The sequence below is a fragment of the Mya arenaria genome, chromosome 5 (assembly GCF_026914265.1).
Source record: "Mya arenaria isolate MELC-2E11 chromosome 5, ASM2691426v1".
Classification (NCBI taxonomy): domain Eukaryota; kingdom Metazoa; phylum Mollusca; class Bivalvia; order Myida; family Myidae; genus Mya; species Mya arenaria.
Genome location: NC_069126.1, coordinates 38,048,711 through 38,074,311, shown reverse-complemented (window position 1 = coordinate 38,074,311; position 25,601 = coordinate 38,048,711). Strand labels below are relative to the sequence as shown.

General features: G+C 37.7%; 1 pseudogene; it reads right to left on the bottom strand.

The window, feature by feature from the left end:
- Positions 1-6,586: 6,586 nt before the first annotated feature.
- On the bottom strand, positions 6,587-15,558 carry LOC128235666 (uncharacterized; annotated as a pseudogene).
- Between the last annotated feature and the right edge of the window lie 10,043 nt (positions 15,559-25,601).

The window sequence follows — 25,601 nt, the reverse complement described above, 5'->3', positions numbered from 1 at the left end:
GTGCTTCGTGCTAAAACGTTTGGGGCAATCATTTCCGCAATTTTATTGAAATGAAATGGCACTAGAAGTATACTGTTTGCAAAATAAATTAGGACTCACTCACTCACTCACTCACTCACTCACTCACTCACTCACTCACTCACTCACTCACTCACTCACTCACTCACTCACTCACTTTACATACATTTTCTACCTTAGTATAAGTCATCATAATAACAACGCGACAATAAAAAATATTTATGAACATTTTACCATCTTATGATTTTACAATTTGCCTTCGGTATGACAGGTGGGTGCACCGCTCCATACACCGCTCTTGATGAACGTAACGTCGGAACCTCCAACTACGCCGTACCCAACTCACATGTCAACGTTCCGGTGTCTCCAAGTGACGCTCCCGTGAACGTGTACGTTCCGAATGTAGGCTCCAAAGGAGGTCCGCATTCTGTCAATATGGTGATGTTTGTGTGAACTGCGTTTATGTTGAACAGCCGTTAACGTATTAATAAAAACAGACATGATTGCCACAGCAAGCACACTAACCGTTGTTAGTTAGGCTGTTGAACAGACGTTAACGTATAATTTAAAAGAGGCATGAATGGCACAGCAAGCACACTAACCGTTGTTAGCTGAGCTGTTGAACAGACGTTAACGTATAAATAAAAAGAGACATGAATGGCACAGCAAGCACACTAACCGTTGTTAGCTGAACTGTTGAACAGCCGTTAACGTATAAATAAAAAGAGACATGAATGGCACAGCAAGCGCACTAACCGTTGTTAGCTGAACTGTTGAACAGCCGTTAACGTATAAATAAAAACAGACATGAATGGCACAGCAAGCGCACTAACCGTTGTTAGCTGAACTGTTGAACAGCCGTTAACGTATAAATAAAAACAGACATGACTGACATCAAGCACACTAACCGTTGTTAGCTGAACTGTTGAACAGCCGTTAACGTATAAATAAAAACAGACATGACTGGCATCAAGCACACTAACCGTTGTTAGCTGAACTGTTGAACAGCCGTTAACGTATAAATAAAAAGAGACATGAATGGCACAGCAAGCGCACTAGCCGTTGTTAGCTGAACTGTTGAACAGCCGTTAACGTATAAATAAAAACAGACATGAATGGCACAGCAAGCGCACTAACCGTTGTTAGCTGAACTGTTGAACAGCCGTTAACGTATAAATAAAAACAGACATGACTGGCACAGCAAGCGCACTAACCGTTGTTAGCTGAACTGTTGAACAGCCGTTAACGTATAAATAAAAAGAGACATGAATGGCACAGCAAGCGCACTAACCGTTGTTAGCTGAACTGTTGAACAGCCGTTAACATATAAACAAAAACAGACATGAATGGCACAGCAAGCGCATTAACCGTTGTTATCTGAACTGTTGAACAGCCATTAACATATAAACAAAAACAGACATGAATGGCACAGCAAGCGCACTAACCGTTGTTAGCTGAACTGTTGAACAGCCGTTAACGTATAAATAAAAACAGACATGACTGGCACAACAAACACGCAAACGTTGTTTATGAGCGAAAGATTCATCAGCGCACATTAATGGCCGTGTGATGAGCCGATCTATAGAATTTAGTTAGGGCCCATGACTTTGCACAAACTAGACCCGTGCGAAGAATTCTGCGAACGTTTAATTAACGCGTTCGTACTTTGATTGGGTACGTTATTTATTAAACTATGCCTTGCAATCACATTTTATAGTAAGTTGTTATCTATTCAAAATTAGCTATTCTGTGAAACATAATAACATGTTATTTTATGAGTATTGATGAAGTAAAGAAAGGCTACTACCAATCGGTTCACATGTTGGCCTTTTTGCTCCAAGCGCTCCAATCGTAACGATTGCGATGCTAGGTGTGTAGCCAGTTTGTCACGTTAACGCTGCCAAGGATTCGTACGTCGTTAACGTCGACGTGTATGATCCATTGTCAGGATCCGTTAGTGGTCCACAGTCTGTGACGGAAGGTCAAGATAAACGAGTTTCTACATTGTGTATTTTGTTTTCAAACACTTATATTAACAAAACAGTCGAACCCCGTTGGCTCGAACTTCTAGCGACCGGCGAAAATACCTCGAGGTTCGTAAAATTCGAGTCAAGAGGTTTTAAAAGATGGGTCAATAACATCCAGTTCGAGCCAACGAGGAATTCGAGCGAAAATAGTTCGAGCAAACGAGATTCGACTGTATAAATTGCTGATTTATTGAGTGGATGACAAACAAAAATAGAAGAAGAATTATCTACAAGGAATATGTTCTAAAGTATGAGTTCGATTAAAACATCCGATTTATGTCAGCAAATTGATTGAAATATTGAGGCCGAATGATATTGAAATAACTGTTGCTCCAAAATAAACCAAATACCGATAAGAGAGCAGACGGCCGATTCGTCCCATGCAGCTTTAGAAGTGCACGCTATCTGAGGGACGCTGCCTACGTAACCCGGTTAATAAGTTAATAACGTATAACTATTTAATGATGTTTTCATTTATTTTTATTATCTTTTATTTTATTTATTTTATTTGGTATGTGTTGTGGAGAGGGAGAGGATGTCTGGTATTTTGAACTTGTAACAAACTGTTTGACACCTCCGAACTCGAATTTCGGAAAATTTACATATACGTCAACGCAGCTTGGGGATGTTGCAACGTTAACTTAAACTTATTAAGCATCCAGCATAAATACCACAAATCACTTAAGAAAATCATATTTTGTAGAGTGTGCAATGCCCGCTGATCAAACAGACGGTGTGTACTCAGTGACGTCATTACGTGTAGGCGCTAAAGCGACCCTCGCGTGCACGGCGGGCTACGCACCCAGTGTGACGTCGAATACGTTCAGAGTTGTCGGCACCTGGAGCACCGCCCCGACTTGACTTTTGATAAGTAAGTACCGTTTGAATTTATCGTTGCGTAACACTGCGTGTACAGGTACCCAGCAAACATGACCATATCGGGCCGATATCGGCTTAATATCGGCATATCGGCCAGTGTTTGCCGATATCGACCCGATATGGGCATATTGATTGAAACATTGTATGCGTAATCATATTATCTGATTTAAATTTGAATGTTTAAACACAATTACATAAACAATAGCTTTTTTTCGTGGACAAAAACACTTTTATAAATATGTCAATATCGGGCCGACATTGGGCCGGTGTATAGGAATGACGTCACCATTACCTCATATGTACTTCCGTTGTGTGGAAAATTCTCAATAAAAAAATGTTCTTATGATTGATAGACATGTTTTCACATGCTCAATACACTGTAAATCAAAACTATCATTATTCCTGAAACTTTTTTACCTTAAGTATCTATTTCTTGCTTGATTTATCATTTAGAGTAGAGATTAAAGCATAAACCGCTGCCCTATAGTTTCACATTGAATTATATAGGGAATAACAATGGTGTTGTGTAACCTATACGTGGTATTGCTTCAGGGGAGAGCAATGCATATGTTGCAACTTTCACTAGCAGTTCATTCCCCTGGCGATTAATACACATTAAAATTCACCATAATTTAGTAATAGAACCAACTACGAAATTATTTAGTTTTATTTTCACTGCGGTATTTGTGAGATTTCAACGAGATGATGAAAGTCAAATAATATTTTTGGTTTTAATCAATGGTAAGTACAATTTGAATCGTTGTTGAGCGCATGAATATAAGGAATTATTATAGTACTATTCTGTAAATCTATAGTTTTATTCTCGAAAGTTATAAATACTTTTATTTCGAGTAAATATGTTGAAAAGGAATTCATGTAATATATTTTCGTGACTAGTTTTCTTTGTTGTTTTATGAGTTTGATTAAAATCAACATTTAGGTAACATGTGCACACAAAAGCAAAGAATTACATTAATGATTTGGTTGGGTTTGAACGATTAATTTATCCGCTTCCATTTTAGACAAACTTAAAATGAACATTTTGTTATCAATTATGAATCATAATTGACACATTTTAATTTACAGTATCGTCTGTTGTGGAATGATCAAAGTTGCAGAGAGCGGACAACTGCAAATTGAGACTCTGAAAATGAGGAATAAAGGCCAGCATAGGGGAGGTATGTCTTTACGTCCCAATGTAACCAATTATACTGAACTTGTTCATACTGTACAATCAGTCTGTAATGGTGTGCATTTATATAATTTTTGTGAATGTATTGATAAAATCAGGTGATTTAGGCTATTTCACACTTAAGAAAAAGCAGGTTGACTATGCCAACCTTTAAATTTACATAAAGGGGAGAAATGATCAGGATAACCGATTAATGCATTTGTTACTGTAACAAAATGTGATGCATTTTCAGAGGAAGAGTGTTTTAATCAGATGAGGATGAATAAATGTCAGTGACAACACCACCAAGGCATTTGAAGGTGACAGTGACAATGGCAGAACTGTTCTGCAAGCATCACAACAGTTACTACAAGATCCCCCAACAGTTGCACCATCTCTACAGGTATATACCGTTTTTAACCTTTGTTTACAAGCATAGTTCAAGTATATAATCCCCCAGAAATATGCGAAGGAGTGTAGGCAAATTGAATACAAACAACAGAAAAATAATTCACATTTAACAAAAAAAATAATTAAAAAAAAAAAAGAATACCAAATACCTTGAAAATGCATTTTGTAATACCCGTATCCTGAATTAACTTTTTATTTCTACCTATGTATTAATAGTACATGCACTTATTCCAGAGGCTGCCGTGAAATTCCGTCGTTTCTCACAGGACAGGTACGAGAGGCATATGCCGCCTGTATAGGGAGAGCATCGGACAGAGATGGTGGAAGGGAAATTAGGAGGGAAATGAGGCAGGCGCAGATGTCTGAGTGCATCCTTGGAACTCCGGGATGAAAAAACAAAACAATATTATGTTAAAAACCCTTAATGTTAAATGCAGGAGCTTAACCTCAAGTATTGTTCAATGAAATAACTCTTATTTCAAGTCTTATTTAGCTTGTTTAGTTATACAGTGCAATATGTGTGTATTAACTGGTCCATTTTGACAATACTTTTCTGGGGTCTTATCCACATTCTGTGATAACTCTATTGTTTAAATGTTTAAAGCACTGATAATAAAAAAATGTAAGATCAAATGGCTTATTTTCTTGTGTAGGAATTTTAAGTATATAATTTAATATGCCTGTAGGTTTACGGTAGACTTTCTCTGCATTATTATTTTTTCTCTCTGAAGACTTCCAAAACAACATCTTGTGTTTAACTATCATGTTCTGTTGTCATTTAGCATAACAATCCAGCTGTATGAGAATAGGGACGAAAAAGGATCTCGGCATCATGCTTGCTAAATGTCGGCTATTACAAATATGCCGACATCGGCCCGATGTCGAGCCGTGTTGCACATCCGACATCGGCCCGATGTAAATGCCGATGTCGGGCCGATGAAGTGTTCCATATCGGCCCGACATCGGGCAAACTGTTCATTTTCCAGTACTAAATAAAGCACCACAGAACGCCCAGAATCCATCATTGTTTGAAAAACATCACTGGGGTTGCCCCAGAACCCTAAACCACAATTATGAAACAACATTTTAAGAGGGCTAGCTACGCCCTTGATGGTTCTGACAAAAAATCAGCTGTATACGTACTTGACTACATGATTCTAAAACTGTCCATTTTCAAGTACTAATAAAAGCACCTCGGAACGCCCAGAATGCACCAGAAAGCATCATGGTTTTCCAAATTTTCAGACGGGGGATTTCCCCGGACCCCCTGGCACAATAATGAATCCACATGAATATGGGGCTAGCTACGCCCCTGCCGTTTCAGTGATCAAACACTCTCGTCCATTAAATATGTATGGCGCATCGTAAATAAATTACATTGAGCATTCTATCAAAATAGACAACTATATTTTGCCTAGATTACTCGATTAAACTAACATTTACTCAGCAAATGTAGAAATATATGTGTATAATTGTCAATTATTAACGACGGATATATCTCTTGCCAAATCCTGGCGCCGCTGTAACATTAATGGATTCAACCATTTTCCCACGCTCATGTCTATAATCCGGTTCATACCGAATCTAAGGGATTGTTTCAAAAGAGCTTTTACCTGTCAACTGAAATCAAGATTTTCTGCAACCAAAGCCTTAATTATTAATTTCGTTGTAAAGAATATACATACTTGAACATGTATATCATCAATATAATACATTGCCATAAACATAAAATGAGATTTGAAAAAAAAACAACCCTATACTGTTATTGATGATATACATGTTCAAGTATGTATAAAATATAATTTTGGCTAGTTGATTTTTTTTATTGTGACTTTAATGAGCCTTTGTCATCAAGCCACTGTGGTATAAACTTAAGGTTTCATGGAGTTAGGTGTGACACAGGCTTTATAAGAAGAAGGGAATTTCTATTCTCTTCGAGTTTATTAGAGTTATGGTAAGGTTATAAAACCTGAGCTGGTATTTACATAACATCTTTTTCTTTTCTTTTTTAAACGTTTATGGTCATTTTAAGAAAACAATACATGATCTTTTAACATAAAAGAGTGTGTTTTATGAAAAGCTAATGGAAATAAAGTAAGTCATTATATCATATGATCAATTAAGATGTTTTTGAACACCAGCCCATGAGCGCATATGTGAAAAGACATTCATAGTAATCATAATAAGTTCATTGGTATTTATAAACAAACATGAGCATGTACGATATTTAAAATGAAGTTCACATGAGTGTATACTCAACAATCAGCAAGTATGCAATTGTCCGAATAAACAAACTGTACTGTATCTAGAGGCATGTTAGAATTACAGCAGGGCCCCTTTTACAGAAGCAACCTAAGTAAAATTTAAACCTTCAATTTCTTATTAAAAAGATATACCTGTTTTAGCATCAAAAAATACCAACAGTCATTTATTTATCTACATTTAACCTCACATCAAGAATGACTTCTCTTAACCTTTAAAAATGTAACCCCCTCTCCGTTAAAAACAATAACAGACTAGACAAAACATTAATTAATGGCTACGTGGCCACATACTTCCCAGAAACAAAAGACGTTCTGAATGTCGCTAATATTTTTTTAGCTGTATCGTTATCATAAAGGCTTTTAATTGTTTTGATCAAAGTCAAATGAGTTAAGCAACATTATGTATTAAAGTTAAATTCCAATTGCATCAACCTAAAGTGTGCGCCTTTCAAATCTAAGGAGAAAATCAATTTAAGGGTCTTTGGTTTTACATTATGTGAAACACAGAAAACTTTGAATTACAGGTTGAATTTTTCATATTTTATGAAATGATACATATATTTAAACAGCGTCACACAATATTATAAAATTCAAGCCATTATAAATACAAATAATTAATGGCTACGTGAATTCCCAGATACGAAAGCGCCTACATATTGCTAAAAGTTAAGCTGTATCTAAATCATAAATACTTATAATTATTTTGATCATTAAAATCAAATGAGTTAAACACGATAATGCATTTAATTAAAAAAAAACAATAAACAATCGTGCGCAGTTAAAATTTAGGGAGAATAATAAACCTTTAAACGGCCTTTGGTTTTACATTAATATGTGAACCACAGAAAACTTTTAACATCAGGTTAAATACTTTGCTCATCAGGTATTTCTTGTTGAAATTATACATTTCAACATCGTCACACAGTACAAAACAAAAGATTCCGTTGACCGCACTGCTCGCTTAGCCCAATGTACGCGCACAAAGCTTGTCAATGACGTCATTTCCGGAATGGTTTGAAGTGATCCAGTGCACTTTTGCCATTAAATACCAACTAACACAAACTTTCAAGCATACAATTAAAGATCACATTTTCACAAGTGGATGCGGCACTCAATGACATGATACTGTTATCTCACTTGAACAAAGAATTATCCTATTTCTTTAGAATTAAAAAAATCATCATCATCATCATCATCATCATCATCATCATCATCACCATCATCATCATCATCATCATCATCATCAACAAAACTGAATGTGTTTCTCGATTGAGTGTTTCGTTTAATGTCTTCATAGTCCTTGATCGGTTTAACAGTGCACCCCTCAATACGGCAATTCACAATGTGAGAGTAGTTCTCCACCCTCTCCACCAGCTCCCTCAAACACCGCGCGGACATTGTCACCCAGGTCAGGTGAACATCGTTGACAGAGGGTGGGAGGAGAAGTGGGTGAACATCGACGGTTGTACGTTCGATTCTTATTTGTTTTAAATGATTCAGCTGGGGAAGTGTCTTACAAAATAAGCTAATGTTCTCAATAGATGTTATGTCGAACTTCATTAATTGCCCACTGTTTTTATCTAATGTCTGTAAAATACTACTTTCAACCTTTTCCGAAACTTCATATAACACCAACTTAACTAAACTACTCGTATTAATCGTGATATTGGATGTCTCGGACCCTAGTATTGCCAAATATTGTAGACGGCAGCACGCAGAAAGGTCATACTGTCCAGCACGTCTACGTATATCCACACGGGTGAGATTGTCCTTTGAGCTGATGAACACATCCTGGAGCTCCTCCGCGCTGATCTCTACCTCTCGTCCGAAGATAGCTATATGACGTAACTGAGACTTGTTCATCGATATCAAGGTCTTTAAGGTTTTCAAATCCCTAGTCATACCATTAATACTAAGGCTCATTAGTTGCAGCTGGATATTCTGTACATTGTAGGCTTTTGCCTCTCTATAACCAGCACAGAGTGTTTCTTGTACTGTGTCAACCCAATCGTAGTACATCAATCTGCCACTTTGTTTGATTACAGCATTTGACATCATAGCAGACATATCTTGAGCAACTTCACTGTTAAGACCGCACATGAAAATAAAAACCTGCGAAACATCAGACATTAAACTGTCCATCAATTGGTAATCTAAAGCTAAGGACTCCTGAACTGCTTCATAATAATTTGGCTGAATTACTCTTTGAGTCTCCTCGGTATGCTGAGCAATGTAAACTGCAGCTAGGAATTCCTGTACAGTTTTGTGGATAAATGAGAAACTCGATGATTTTCTTATTAAAGATTGCGACTTTGTTTCCCGCATGATGCCCGATTTCAGAACGAACAGGAGCTCCTCTTGTGTCAACAAGTCAACATTTTGAAACACCAAGGATGACTTTCGGTCCCCCGAAAACAATTTCTCGAATGCAAGTTGTGCCAGCTTTAATACGATATTGCAGAAGTTTCGTACATGTCCAGTTTGCTTGAAACATTGTAGCAACGGAGTGCATTCGGGCGAAACTCTAAGCACAGGAAGCGATTTTCGCCCAAACATCATGTCCAACATGTTTGCGTATATGTCACACAAAGAAAATGATTCATGAACTCCCTCAAACCACAGACAAACTAGCAACAGTACAGTGATAGGCACTGAGAGTAGACGCGCCAGTCTTTTTCTGGCAACGAATCGGATAAAATCAATACATATTCTCTCCTCTGCTACTTTTTCATTAAGGCAAACCAACGTTTTCTGAACTAATAGCGATGTGCTAGCTACTCCCTTTATTTCTAGGTATTTGCCTATTTTGGTGTCTTTAACGCAGTTTTGGGACAATCGCCAGGGTCTCGATGTTATCAACACTGTTGCATCTAACGTTAGCAATAAATGCGGGATAACTTTGTCTTCTAACGAACATGAACAATTTGTTTCAGTAGGATGCGTCCATTCATCCAGCCCATCTGCTATGACGACGCACTTTCGGTTTGACATCACACTTACCATAGTGTCGTAGCCAGCGGCTCTCTCATCTGGACGGTAAATAATGTTGATCAGCTGATCACGAATCATGTCGGAGAGTTCACAGAATTCACAGCAGTCTCGCAGTTTAATGTGAAACATAAACTCGATGTCTTTAAGAGTGTCCTCATCTTGAAGACAATCATACCTGGGCTGTGACAATAATTCACAAAATTCCTCCATATAAGAGCCTACATATGATCGATGATCATAAGACAATGACTGGTATAATTCTAGAAATTCTCTTTGAACATTATATTTTGCTATTTCGTGATTACTACGTAGAAAACATTGAAACCAGAACGTCAGTCCTCTCTGATCTAAACCCCTTTTGTTCAATAGCGGCCTTTCAAAGGAAGTCTTCTCTTCTATTTCTTGATCTAATGCCTTTTCTACGGGGTCTTTCATCGATACAGAGAACTGTGCAGCCCACTTAATGGTGCACATTGCGGAAAATGAGGACTTTCCCATGCCGGCCTCGCCCACTACGAAAACTGTAGAAGCCAATCCCTCATCTTTACAGAAAATCTGTTTATAAGAGGAAATAGGAGAACCATTTTGTTGTTGATCGTCTCCAAGTCTTCTGTGGTCTTTCTTCTCGATCTTCGGAGGGACGTAAAACTTGTCCAGTCTCTCGTCCTTGTCCGACAGCAGGGGCGATATGGGCGCGCTGTTGAGCTGCTTCTGGTAATACTTGACTAGCCGTTGACGTAGATCTGTGAACAGTGTAAATATACATATAACAATTATTTTGCATGTATACGTTCTCACAACATATTCACGTTGTACAGGAAGTTAATGCTGATAAAGGATACAAACTACTACAGTTGTATCTATTACCACTTTTTCTGTAACCAACGGAAATTTACCTGGCAAAACCAGAGCTATCACCGAACGTGATTAATACCCCGAACGCCACCATCATATGAAATGGCAGTAACATGACCTTGATATGGAGGTCTTCTTTCATATTTGGATAGTTTAAAAAAATTAGATTTTTATGTAAATGTGCTACAGTGTACAATCTAACATGGCAATGAATATATGGTTAACAATCGAAGAACACAGGAAATGTCCATAATAAAAATAAAATCTTCTTTGTAAAAATCAACTTGGTTCTTCCATGAAATTCATTTTAACTGCTATGACTGATTGCGAAAAGTTACAAAGGGCGAGAACTCTTTAAAAAATCAATTTAAACGTCTTACTACTGCAGTCTTGAGAGGAAATATGTTGTATGTTACAACCGAGTCATAATGATTTTAATTTCTGATTTTTTTTCATACATTGTTTGTCCCCATTGTCAAGCTCATCTTGAACTGTAACAGTAGAAACAAAATAACCCGTACATCGCAACATTTCCATATAAATGTCAGCTTAATAAGTTGTATTGTGTCAGTTTAATTGATTGTATTAAAAACCGCTTAAATTCGTCGTCTATTATTCACCGTCCATTACGGATTCTTTTCGTCAACATTTGGCAATTATGGGCTATATCCAACATATCCGACACAAAAATGGGATGTTCCAATGAAAAACGGTTGGAGCAATTGTTTTAATTATGATTGTGTTTTGAAACCTTAAGAATAAGTTAATAAACTGTCGATAAATCAAGAGTGCCACGTTTGCCCTATATCGTTGACTTGATTAAAAAAAGGATTAAATAATTTATCGGACAGCATATGGACGCCTGCCTCCCGTACACCACATGTAAAACTATAATTCGTCTCGTTTTTAACGGGCTTATACAAACAAGAGGGCAATAAGGGCCCTAAAACGCTCACCTAAGCGAAGGGCTAGAACTCTGTAATAAAGCATTACTAAAAATGTTGCAATTTAAACATATCTTGACTGATGACGATGCCTTGTTTTATATTTGTGAAGGGTCATGCAATGAAGCTACCTGTAAAGTTTCATTGACTTTGGCCTGGTAGTTTCAGAGATTATTTTAAAAGTAAAACAGTAAGTCGGCCATTTGTTGTATTTTTGTAGAGGGTTACCCATGGACGCTTCCTGTAAAGTTTCATTTAATTTGGACTGGTAGTTTCAGAGGTGATGTTTTTTAAAGCAAAACAGGAAGTCAGCTATTTTGTTGTTTTGTTGTTGTTGCTGTCATTCAATCGTGACCCCTTGTTGTATTTTTGTAGAGTGACACCCAAGGAAGCTTCCTGTGAGGTTTTATTGAATTTGGCCAGTTAGTTTCAGATGAGATGTTTTTTAAGCAATTGTTGACGGATGGACGGACGACGGACAAAGACCGACCACAATAGCTCACCTTTGAGCACTTCGTTTTCTCGTGAGCTTAACATGAAAAATATGAATTTGTTTGAAATGTTAAAAAATGGCCATAACTCTTACAATATTTCAGATATTTTGATGTATGGTCACCTTAGGTACTTTTCTGTGAAAATATTTTGAAATCGCGTTAATGGTTGCAGACATTGAAAAGAAGCCCAACCCCAGACGGTCATGATTTTTTATGAATCAACATGGGGTGAAGGAATCGTTTAGGATCGCCTAAGGAACATTTCTGTTGTGCTATTTTAAAATCAGGCCAGGAGATTCTGAGTTGAAGCGTTGTCAAGAGTTTATAGACATATCGAAACAAGAAGCCATGCCCCGTAGCAGCCATGTTTTTTACGAATGAACATGGGGTAAAGAAATTCGATTAATGGTCACCTTAGAAACAGTTTTGTGAAATTATTAACTTTTTGGAATTTGGGCCAGCGGTTTCTGGGTGGCAGATTTTCAAAGGTTTTTCCTTTAGTTGGCATAGCAACCAGAATTCCTCATGGAACCTCTATCCTTTAAAGGAATCAGGAACCAGTGGTTTAGGAGGGGTCGTTTGAAGGAAACTATTGACGACAAAGCCCCATATGTTTTAATAATCTAATCAGTTATCATGTTTGACTTGATCGTAAACAACATATTTTGAAATACCAATGAACAAAGAGTCACCAATAATCTGGTCATTCTTTAAAATCAAGATGTTTTCTAAATAAAAACGAAAATATAGATAATTGTAAAAAATAGAAGAAAATATGCTGAGCTGTACCATGTTATTGTTAAGTTTGTAACCACCAACCACACATTGTGTAATGCTTCTTATATGAGACACAGAAAACATTATTTACTAATGCTCTATTAATGGCTGCGTAGTCTTTTGGATTTTTTTAATATCGAGATATAGTCGAAACCCGTTGGCTCGAACTCCCATGGACCGGCTTAAAAACCTCGAGACTCGGAAAGTTCGAGCCAAGCGGAAATGCTTAGCTGCAGATTTTAAGCAATCTGTCCTTAAATACAGATCGAGCAAATGAGGAATTTGAACCAAGGCAATTCAAGTCCAAAGCGTTCGACTCTCTTACTTTTTTTTTTAAATTTTCCATGAACGGAATATTAACATTATCTTAAAAAGCCATATCCTGATACCAATGTCAAACGTTATAACATTATTAAAGTACATATAGTACTCATGCTTGTTTAGTTTGTTTTTTCTTTTTTTCTACAATTACCTTCTCTTTGTTCCGCTTGTGACAGGGTAGAAAGAGCTTTTATCTTCTGCAAGGCCTCTTCCAACTCGCGTTTACCAACTTGAACAGTGTCTCTACTCTTTGCCACTGCGTCTTCAATCTCGAGTTTCCCTCTCTCCGTGACTACCCTAACAGTTGTCATTACATCTTCTAATTGACGCTTCCCCTGCGACACAACGCCTTCTAGCTCCTTATTTCCTGTTTTCGTTGCATCTTCTAATTGAAGCTTACCCTGTGACGCAACGCCTTTCAGCTCGCTATGTCCTGTTTTTGTTGCATCTTCTAATTGACGCTTCCCCTGCAACACAACGCCTTCTATATCTTTCTTTCCTGTTTCTGCAGTCTCCGCTAACTGACGTTTGCCAGATTCTACGCCAGCTTCTACCGTTGCTCTAGCTTCTTCTAGTAGTTCACGTACTTCTTCAGTCGTTATTGGAAGGGTGCCTTTTTCAAGCTGTAAACCAGAGTATTGGTCTTTAAACCTTATGTATTTGAAAAGTAACAGCTCAATACCTTATTTAAAACTATCCTCTATAACAGTTCGTTAATGAATGCTTCCTTAACAAGCTGTTCTATAGAACTAGTATGTTAAAGCTGCACTCTCACAGATATACCATTTTTACAACATATTTAGTTTTTATCTTGGAAAGTGCATTTTTTTGCGTGAATATCTGCAAACCAATGATATAAGATTGCTGACAAAAAATCAGATCGCAGATTTTTATATTTAAGTTCAAAAATTGATGTTTTATGCATTTTTCTTAAACCGTTAGAAACGGTTTAAGCCATAAAACATTAATTTTTGAACGGAAATTTGAAAAGCTACGATCTGATTTTTTGTCAGCAATCTTATATCATTTGTTTGCAGATATTTACGCAAAAATTTGCTCTTTCCAAGACAAAAAAAAAGTTGTTAAAATGGTCAATCTGTGAGAGTGCAGCTTTAAGTAATGACATACATGTAACTATTTAAAAGAATAATGCATCTTAATTTATCATATAACTATTTGCTTTTCTGATAGAAAAACAATTCAATAAAGAGCATTTAACTATTTTTAAGACAATGTTAAGTTCTGTGTGTCAAATAAACATTAACCTGTTTCAGTTTAAGGACAGCTTGCTGGGCATCCTTGTCACACACCAGAAATGTAGAGTCTGTCAGAAGCGTGTTCAGAGTGGCGAAGTAGTCAGCTAGGTCTGTGTCTGTCACCTTGAGATCCGGGGAATGGCGAATATTGCGGCCTATCACACGAGCCTACAATTCAAATAATATATGTAATCTAGTAATTATAATAGGTACTAAATACCGAATATTCAAGATGCTTGTGAAAAACTATTATATGTTGCCATTGACTAAAAGGGGTCACAGCCAACATTCATATATACAGTATGTAGTGCGTGTTTGATAAAGTGCTTTGTTCATATATATTAAATGCCCAAATATAAAATATCAGAAATAAGTTTTTAATTATAAGATTTTTGTTTTTGCTTTTTTAAACGTTTACGCACAAACAATGTTTATATTAAACATAAACATCAAAATCTTATCCCACTACTTGTGCATCTTATATAATGTAAATTGAGGCCAATCGCCTTATTTCCTTCAGCCCAAATTTTATGGTATGCTCATTTTAATTCAATGGCAGAAACATCGCGCATATATATCGTGTATATATTACCTCAGTTAAGGCGTTGGGTTGGTTGCCAATAGGGAACGACATACGCCGTTCGAACTCCGTACAGTTGATCATAACGCTTATGATACCATTGAAATCTGTCTCGTCGTACGACGTCACGTCGTGATAGCCGTCAGGTGGCATAAAGCATTTGGCCACTTGCCAATGGTTCGTACACCATTGGTCGGCTTTGGTATTCTTCCAGGATGGTCCACTATATCTGTGGACAGCGCATATTTCATCCCGAAAGTCATCACATATCTGTAAGGGGCAAGGTCGGTGTATCTTAAATGGAGTGTTGTGGTACTTGCAGTTTCGCGGATGTGAACAGAGTCCTTTTGTTGGACACGGCAAGACATTTTCTGTTAGACAAAGGCTTCATGTTGTTCCAGCAGCGAGGTGCCTGGTCTGGAGGACTGAAGAGTGAATCTTTTGCTGAACGCGACGGTAGTCCCCTTCAACAAGGCCTCGTAGGCCAGCCTTGGTGATCCTGAGGGCGAGGGATCCTTTCAGCCAGTTCTGGTTATCCTTTTCCTTAAGGATGTCCTTGTACGAAGCCATTTTGTTCTAAACTCGTGCTGACACGTTAGTGAAGTCAGTCTGACTCCACCCGGTCTGATGTTGTAGGAATCGCGGGAATTACCTGAAGGTTACAATATACAATAAAACTAGAGTGTGTTTTGTTAAAGCGATATAATTGAAATATGTTCATGCAGTAAATTTACTTAACAAATATTGTCACAATTTGTTCTCCTGAGTTCTGTTAACTAATTTACACAATTTGAATAATTATTTATTCGTGTTTTTCGTAAACGAACAACATGACTTCAAACAGTATTCTCAAATAAAGTAAAGATGAAAAGGGCTGTGAACAAACTGGATCTCTTCTTCTTGAATACTGGACGTCATTCGGAACTCCTCGGCCATTTTTATCGAAAATAACCTCGGATATATGCCATACATTAGTTGAAGTAGTTTGTATTTTTTTAAATTACATCATTAATTAAATGTAGTGTTTTAGCTTGTGTTTATTGATCTAAGTTGAAATTGATTGCCAGTGAAGTGTATTATTGCTAACATTATTAAGATTACCGCGAATTAAGTCTTTAAGTTTAAATGCTAAATTAAATTACAACGCTATCTACTTGCAGCGGACTTAAACATATCTATTTCTGAGGAGGTAAACCGTCCAAATACATCGTGTTTTCGATACAAATGGCCGAGGCGTTCCGAATGCCGGACGTGGTTTTCCAGTCATGTTACAAGCGCTGAAAAAAACGTCTTACACCCCAAATGTAAGATGAGTCACGCGCAACAACATGTTCGTGAAGTTGGCAGACTGGCAGCCCAGCAGCCCAGCAGCGTGAAGTCAGCAGCCCAGCAGACTGGCAGCCTAGCAGCGTGAACTCAGCAGCCCAGCAGACTGACAGCCTAGCAGCGTGAAGTCAGCAGCCCAGCAGCCCAGCAGCATGAAGTCAGCAGCCCAGCAGACTGGCAGCCCAGCAGCGTGAAGTCAGCAGCCCAGCAGACTGGCAGCCTAGCAGCGTGAAGTCAGCAGCCCAGCAGACTGGCAGCCTAGCAGCGTGAAGTCAGCAGCCCAGCAGCCCAGCAGTATGAAGTCAGCAGCCCAGCAGACTGGCAGCCCAGCAGCGTGAAGTCAGCAGCCCAGCAGATTGGCAGCCCAGCAGCGTGAAGTCAGCAGCCCAGCAGACTGGCAGCCCAGCAGCGTTTAGTCAGCAGCCAAGCACACCGACATCCTAGCAGCGTGAAGTCAGCAGTCTAGCAGACTAGCAGCATAGCAGCATAGCAGCGTGAGTTAGCAGTCTAGAAGCCTGACGGCGTGAAGTCAAAAGCTGAGCAGCTTGGCAGATTAGCAGCTATGCTAAGACGGACGAACTCATGTGAAGAATCCCGTCGGTTTTCAGTTTTCAAAGCCAAAAAGAAATACATAAAAAAATGAAAATAATCATTCACTGGTTTACAAAACACACCTTGAACTGAAGCAAAAATACTAAAATGAATCATTTAAAAACATGAACACTATTCCTTTTTTGTGAACTAAAGAGATCACTTTACTCTACTTTTTGATTTCAAGCGTCTGACAGCCCCGGGCAGCCCCAGGCGTTTTATAATATTTTGACTCGGGCTGGATACATGGCTTCTAGTATATGAAAAATGAAAAAAAATCATTCACAATAATTCGCTTGCAAAATACTCTTTAAATGACACAAAATACTAAAATGAATACTTTTTCCACATTTACACTATTCTTTGAGTGTGAACTAAAAACATCACTTTACTCCTCTTTTCTGTTTTCATTCTGGCAGCCCCAGCAGCCACAAGCAGCCCCAGGCAGCCCCGGGCGTTTTATGGTATTTTCACTCGTGCAGGATACATGGTTTCTAGTATATGAAACGTTCGAATAATTACAAGTTGAATGACTTAACAACAAGGAAAATTCAGAATTTCATGTTTTCAAAGCCGAAAAAAAACGAAAAAAAAAAATCATTCACAACAGTTCGTTTGTAAAGCACTCTTTAAATGACGCAAACATACTCAAATGAATACTTTTTCAACATTTACACTATTTTTTTGTGTGAACTAAAAGCATCACTTTACTCCACTTTTCGACTTTAGTTTTCTAGCAGCCTGGAACAGCCCAGGGCAGCCTCAAGCGTATAACGATATTTTTACACGGGCTGGATACAAGGCTTTAACTATGTGTAACGTTCGGATGATTCCAAGTTTAATGACTTTAAAGCAAAGATAAGACGTAAAATGTTAAAGAACACTAATTATTTAACGTAATCTTGCTACAATTTCACTCGATTTTTATCGCTCTGCGAAGACGAAATCGTGCGAAGTTTCCCGTCGTTTTGGTAAAAAAAAGCGCGTCTTCAAATTCAAAACACTTCATTTTGCCATTTAAGCTGTAATTTAGTTTACCCTTACCACCCTACGCATCAGAGCGTTATATGCTGAATATTGTCTTTTCTAACAACACGGAAAATTCAGAATTTCATGTTTTTAAAGCCGAAAAAAAAAACATCATTCACAACAGTTCGTTTGCAAAGCACTCTTTAAATGACGCAAACATACTCAAATGAATACTTTTTCAACATTTACACTATTTTTTTGTGTGAATTAAAAGCATCACTTTACTCCACTTTTCGACTTTAGTTTTCTAGCAGCCTGGGACAGCCCAGGGCAGCCTCAAGCGTATAACGATATTTTTACACGGGCTGGATACAAGGCTTTAACTATGTGTAACGTTCGGATGATTCCAAGTTTAATGACTTTAAAGCAAAGATAAGATGTAAAATGTTAAAGAACACTAATTATTTAACGTAATCTTGCTACAATTTCACTCGATTTTTATCGCTCTGCTAAGACGAAATCGTGCGAAGTTTCCCGTCGTTTTGGTAAAAAAAAGCGCGTCTTCAAATTCAAAACACTTCATTTTGCCATTTAAGCTGTAATTTAGTTTACCCTTACCACCCTACGCATCAGAGCGTTATATGCTGAATATTGTCTTTTCTAACAACACGGAAAATTCAGAATTTCATGTTTTTAAAGCCGAAAAAAAAAATCATTCACAACAGTTCGTTTGCAAAGCACTCTTTAAATGACGCAAACATACTCAAATGAATACTTTTTCAACATTTACACTATTTTTTTGTGTGAACTAAAAGCATCACTTTACTCCACTTTTCGACTTTAGTTTTCTAGCAGCCTGGGACAGCCCAGGGCAGCCTCAAGCGTATAACGATATTTTTACACGGGCTGGATACAAGGCTTTAACTATGTGTAACGTTCGGATGATTCCAAGTTTAATGACTTTAAAGCAAAGATAAGACGTAAAATGTTAAAGAACACTAATTATTTAACGTAATCTTGCTACAATTTCACTCGATTTTTATCGCTCTGCGAAGACGAAATCGTGCGAAGTTTCCCGTCGTTTTGGTTAAAAAAAGCGCGTCTTCAAATTCAAAACACTTCATTTTGCCATTTAAGCTGTAATTTAGTTTACCCTTACCACCCTACGCATCAGAGCGTTATATGCTGAATATTGTCTTTTCTAACAACACGGAAAATTCAGAATTTCATGTTTTTAAAGCCGAAAAAAAAAACATCATTCACAACAGTTCGTTTGCAAAGCACTCTTAAAATGACGCAAACATACTCAAATGGATACTTTTTCAACATTTACACTATTTTTTTGTGTGAACTAAAAGCATCACTTTACTCCACTTTTCGACTTTAGTTTTCTAGCAGCCTGGAACAGCCCAGGGCAGCCTCAAGCGTATAACGATATTTTTACACGGGCTGGATACAAGGCTTTAACTATGTGTAACGTTCGGATGATTCCAAGTTCAATGACTTTAAAGCAAAGATAAGACGTAAAATGTTAAAGAACACTAATTATTTAACGTAATCTTGCTACAATTTCACTCGATTTTTATCGCTCTGCTAAGACGAAATCGTGCGAAGTTTCCCGTCGTTTTGGTAAAAAAAAAAAGCGCGTCTTCAAATTCAAAACACTTCATTTTGCCATTTAAGCTGTAATTTAGTTTCCCCTTACCACACTACGCATCAGAGCGTTATATGCTGAATATTGTCTTTTCTAACAACACGGAAAATTCAGAATTTCATGTTTTTAAAGCCGAAAAAAAAAATCATTCACAACAGTTCGTTTGCAAAGCACTCTTTAAATGACGCAAACATACTCAAATGGATACTTTTTCAACATTTACACTATTTTTTTGTGTGAACTAAAAGCATCACTTTACTCCACTTTTCGACTTTAGTTTTCTAGCAGCCTGGAACAGCCCAGGGCAGCCTCAAGCGTATAACGATATTTTTACACAGGCTGGATACAAGGCTTTAACTATGTGTAACGTTCGGATGATTCCAAGTTTAATGACTTTAAAGCAAAGATAAGATGTAAAATGTTACAGAACACTAATTATTTAACGTAATCTTGCTACAATTTCACTCGATTTTTATCGCTCTGCTAAGACGAAATCGTGCGAAGTTTCCCGTCGTTTTGGTAAAAAAAGCGCGTCTTCAAATTCAAAACACTTCATTATGCCATTTAAGCTGTAATTTAGTTTCCCCTTACCACATTACGCATCAGAGCGTTATATGCTGAATATTGTCTTTTCTAACAGCACGGAAAATTCAGAAATTCATGTTTTCAAAGCCGAAAATAATCATACTAGTAGTTGGAGTCATAACTGAAGCTGTAAAAGTGGCAACAACAACAGTATCAACAGCAGCGTCAGTTGTTTTAGGGGATGCAAAGTCATCACAATATTGGTGGTGATGATAATTGTGGTGGTGGTGGCGTCGCTGGTGATTTTGCGATGTTGATGACAGTGGCAATAGCAGAAACAGTAGTGGTAGTATGGACAGCAAAAACTGAAGCATTACCAGCTGTATTACTAAGATTTGAAGCGCACATACCAAATGACCAAACATGCTCACCTAATATATCTATTTAAACTTCAATAGAACATAGTCGGTTCTGTTCGGGGTTATATACTTTTTTTACAGACACGATCGTGGGAAGTCATTTAGTATTTTTAGAGGTTGTGGGGAGGGGGGGGGGGCAATATAATACACAAAACTACTCACTCAAGGATGATGATTTTATGTCGGCCAAAATATGTTATTACACAGATCAAGGTATGAAGAAAATGCAAGATGCATCTGTTATACGAAAATGAATTCACAGTGCCCTAGAATGTGTTCATGATGATGTAAACACAATTGAAGTAGATTTGACATTCGAAGTTCAATTTCACCAATATGATATATTTTCAAGTTTCGATTGTATTTTACATGGTGTTTACGTACACAGTACAACTCCGTTGGCTCTAACTCGTTTGGCCCGAATTCCTCGTTGGCCCGAAAATGTTTCATTATACTGAAAGCAACCATTCCCGCTTGGCTCGAATTTTCCGAGGCTCGAGGTATTTTTGCCGGTCCGTATGAGTTCGAGGCAATCGGGTTCGACAGTACTAACGAGTTTTATAAAAAAAATACAGTGATCAACGGCAAACCTTTAAAAATGAATAATTAAGAGTTTTCGTATCTATTATAAAATGCGAAATCAATCAAGCTTCTAAACATTCGAAACATTTAATTTTGCCATCTAAGCGGTAGTTTAGTTTCACCTTTCCATATCACGCATCAAAGCGTTATATGATGGATTTAGTTTTCTCTTTCATCACGAAAAATCCTGTATTTCATGTTCTCAAAGCCGAAAAAAAACATAGAAAATTAAAATAATTCTTCACAATAGTTCGTTTGCAAAACATACCTTTAAGATGGAACGCGACTATGAACGAATGTTCGAGTTAATATCTGAAAATTGGTATACAAATAGAAGAGCATATGCCCAGTTGAGGCCTTATATTACTTTTTCAATATTCAGAATAGTTTTGAAACTAACAATGTTCAAAATATACCACTGACATAAAATGATGAGACGTCTGTCATATTTTTGCGTTCCAGCTACAATTACAGATATTTTTTTTATCAATTCTTCGTTTACCGCTATGAAATTTCAACCTCAAGTGAGTGTTGTAAAAACGTTCACGAACATAATATTTTTTCTTTCTCTTCTTTTACGTTTTTTTATTTAAATACGTCTATAACGACGTGTTTCGCTGAAAAAACGCGCCTTTCTTTATTTTTTGAAATTTTCGTTTAATTTTTGATTTTTTAAGTACATGTATTCAATTTTTAATTACAAATGGCTTGATATCAAGAAAACTGTACCTTACCGACTTTTTGCGCAGTATCAAATAATCTAACACCTCTACCTGGTTCTTATTCAATACGTATTGCATTAAAACGTTTAACATGACGTTAAACGTAATATTATTAATGCTAAGAAGAGCTTAGTTTTAAATAAACCACTGATCAATTGAAGATAACAGGAATTGTTTTTGTTAATTTATAATTCAACATGTTTTTCTTCTGTTAAACTCCAAATAGTAAACATAATCAATTATTTAACACTGATTATAAATGAACTATAGTTAAATTGTTACTAAAAGCACAATTTGTTAAGGTGGTTATACCTAACATTCAAACAAACACACATAACGCAGGTACAATAAAAGCACGCACGCAAGTACGCGTAAAAACTCACCCCACAAACCCGCCCACACTCATGCACGCGTGCACACGCAGGCAGGTATGCGGACACGATCGCTCGCACACACACGCACGCACGCACGCACGCACGCACGCACGCACGCGCGCGCGAGCGAACGCGGGCGCGCGCGCGAACATACGCATGCACACGCATATATACAAACACACACACACGCACGCGCTCTCACACACACACACGCACACACGCACGCACGCACGCACGCACACACACACACCCACGAACGCGGGCGCGCGCGCGAACATACGCATACACACGCATATATACAAACACACACGCACGCACGCACGCGCTCACACACACGCGCACATACATACACAATCACACGCACGCACCCACGCACGCGCTCACACACACGCGCACATTCACACACAATCACACGCACGCACCCACGCACCTTAACACACCTTAACACACACGCGCACACACGCACACACACACGCACACACACACACACACACAATACGATAAAATATATGTTCCAAATGGCTAAAATGATGATCTTGAAGTATATTTATACCGCTTAGATGTCAACTCATTGCTTGTTTTTACCAATACCGAATTATTCTGTTTCGGCAATGCACTCAATGCCCATGATACAAAAGCCAACATAGCTACATTATCCTTCACTTTGTCATGCGTACAATGGCTGTGAACGCGTGTGTGCATAAATGACTGCATGGGATAGCGTGTATGAGTGTGAGAGCGTGTGCGTGTTCGTGTGCGTGTGTGTATGTGTGCGTGTGCGTGTTTGTGTGTGTGTGTGTGTGCGTGTGTGTGTGTGTGTGTGTGTGTGCGTGGGTTTGCACACACCGCCAACTGAGGACAATCCTTAGAAATAACAGCAACGATTGAGACCATTACCGCCAACTGAGGACGGTCTCATTTGGCATTTTTTTAAGGTAGTCTCAAAGTTCGTTTTATGACTTGAAACGAAAAATAATATCATAAAAATGGACTGTCCTCAGTTGGAGGTCAGAAGGGTCAAGTGTATGGGAAGTGCGTGACCGTCCGTAAATTTCCATTTTTTGCCTCATTTTTGGTCACACTCCAGTGGTCTCAATTGGCGGTGTTACGCGCATCATCAAGTGAGTGAAACATCTGTTTTCAATTGTTAATTTACTTTATAACAATATTTAATCGTAAAATATATGTTTAAAGGTGTTATCTTATCAGTATGATACGGTCATGACCAGACGTTGTTTACTTCGATTGATTTTTGAGAATGTCATATGTTTTCGCGATGTCTGACCCGGAAACGGAAAATTTCATTAAAATGAAGATACAGTGATGGTTTCTACAATTATGATGTGCCCATTAGCTGTTTATATAAGAAACTATATACTTTTCTTTGAAATAGAAATTTATTACATTTTTTATGCTAATTTAAAGAATTATTATATGTCAACACGACGAGTTTTCGGAGACATTCAGTGTACAGTATTCTTGTAAAAATGAACAAAACAAGATTTAAGTTGGTCAGCTGTTATGTTTAAACACCAGCTATTCGCCAGTAGTTATTTTTGAATGGTTTAATTTATTAAAGTTTATGTATCTACAAAAGCAGTGCATTAAAGCATTATGCTTAATAGCATACATCTTAGTCCAAATAATTGTACGTTGTCGTTGATGAATGATAGCTTCAGTCTTCAGAGACGGTTTTTATTTGGCGACTCTAAGCGTCCATGTCCCACCTGTTGTTTTCCTAGCCAAGAATGACAGAGCCCAGCGCTAAGTTTATTGAGCGGAAAGATAAAGGGCACCTGCTAGGTAGTTTAAATTGGTGATGCTTTGTTGACAGATCAATATGAATTAGCAACCCCTGCATTGGAAAAATGTCTTCCGGGCTTGTTAAAATTCTGAATTTTATATACAGGGCGCAGGACTTGTTAAAAAAATTGATGCCAAGCAAAAGTTTAAGAATTCAGGCTTGTTCATCCAAAAGTCTAATATCGATGACTGGTTTCATGAAACACTTATGCACCAGCCAATTGTTACCACGGTCCCCCCCCCCCCAAGGTCCAATGGAATAGCCGGGACTTTGACTTTCATTCCAGCAAACCCCGGGTAAAATCCCCGCCTTGCGGGGACGAACTGATTGTTAAACGCCGACCAAATGCCCCGCACCCCAGAGACTCTATATAAGGCCCAATCTCCGCTATATTTGCCGTTATGACTAAACCATCGCGATCACCCGGCCCTGCGGGGGCACCTGGAAAATAAAAACACAACCCTTTTCCCCGGCTATCCCCGGTATACCCCCGGACCTGGGGGGGGGGGCGAGGTTACAATTGACTGGTGCATTAAGTGTAATAAGAGAATGGTATTGTCTAAAAATAATTCAAGTGTAACCTTTGTGGTTTAATTTAACAACGCATTGTTGTTAAGCTTGGCATAATTGTAGTCTGTGTTAGTCAAGTTTCGTTTTATTGCAATTTAATGCTTTTTAATGCAAGTTACATGGTAAAATATGAATATAAACCTTTATTACCCATTTCAAACATAAAATTCTTCTCGAAATAAAATTTCAATACGTGTCAAAAACCCCCTGTTTTTGCACAAACCCGTTTAGACGTTAGGTATTGGAAGAATCCTGTATAACACGTCTATTTTTTTAGACTAGCATACAATCATGCTTGTAGCTAACAACCATGCATGAACTTCATCAAACACGTGATTACAAGAGCCGTCGTACCAACACAATCTAGTACTTCTATGAAGTCTCACCATATATAGAGAGAAGTCGCCCCGCATATGGATTATATACGGTAGTACATATTATTTCTGTCAAATTTTACAATATTTATTGGATATCTTTTTTAAAGGTATTTTATTGATTAAGAATTGATGATGGTAAATTAATATAAAGTCTATATGACAAGCTACTTATATGAATCTACTAGGGATGCAAACGAATATTCGAATATTCGATCAAACGTTTGGTATTCGAATGTCAAAATCGGTATTCGAATATTCGAAAAATAAAATTCAATAAAGAGAACAAAACACATTTTGCCTTCATCACTGATGTTGTTTATAAAGCTCGTTTATCTTGTTTTTACAACGATTGGCCCCTAATCCCAGAGGTGTGAATGTGATGACTAGACACGCGACATGTGTCATTTAGGGACATTTCGTCGGGTACTATAAAAAGTCCCCCTACTTTTACAATAACTGGCTAGGGATCGGCTTTAACACCAATGTGTTGTCTTGGCTGCAAATTATGCTGTGCAAAATAGTGCAAAACGAGGTGATGATATAAATGCCACAATAATGTAATATTGTGCTCAATAATGTTGTTGCATATATGTGCTTTAAACTGTTTTCATCTTTCAATACAATTTTCGTGCTTTGAAATGGATTTTTGAATATAATTCCGCTATTGTTGTACAATAAATAAGTCCAATCCACTTATGTT